Source organism: Frankliniella occidentalis, unplaced genomic scaffold (genome assembly GCF_000697945.3).
Source record: "Frankliniella occidentalis isolate FOCC.00 unplaced genomic scaffold, Focc_3.1 Scaffold245, whole genome shotgun sequence".
Classification (NCBI taxonomy): domain Eukaryota; kingdom Metazoa; phylum Arthropoda; class Insecta; order Thysanoptera; family Thripidae; genus Frankliniella; species Frankliniella occidentalis.
The window spans coordinates 212,166-212,443 of record NW_026267371.1 but is presented as its reverse complement, the minus strand read 5'-3'; the positions used below and the strand labels follow the sequence as shown (position 1 = coordinate 212,443).

The window sequence follows — 278 nt, the reverse complement described above, 5'->3', positions numbered from 1 at the left end:
TAAAATATTTGATAAAAATATTTACATTGTTTAAGAAAAATATTGCTGCGGTGCTTGAAGCTTGTAGTAAGAGACCGGTGCTCTAGCCACTGAGCCATGAAGGTCACCCTCTGCGACGACCGATTCGAAACTCGGGGACAGGCTTCGTGCGTGGCGACTGCGGTCAGACAAAACGGTTTCGCTTGACCCCGACGTGACTTGAACACGCAACCTTCTGATCTGGAGTCAGACGCGCTACCGTTGCGCCACGGAGTCGAGTGAGGGAGGGCGTCGGGCCT

General features: G+C 52.2%; 1 non-coding gene across 1 annotated transcript; it reads right to left on the bottom strand.

Moving 5' to 3' along the window:
* Positions 1 to 183: 183 nt before the first annotated feature.
* On the bottom strand, positions 184 to 255 carry Trnaw-cca (transfer RNA tryptophan (anticodon CCA)). Its single transcript has one exon. It is a non-coding gene; the product is annotated as a tRNA-Trp (tRNA).
* Positions 256 to 278: the final 23 nt, after the last annotated feature.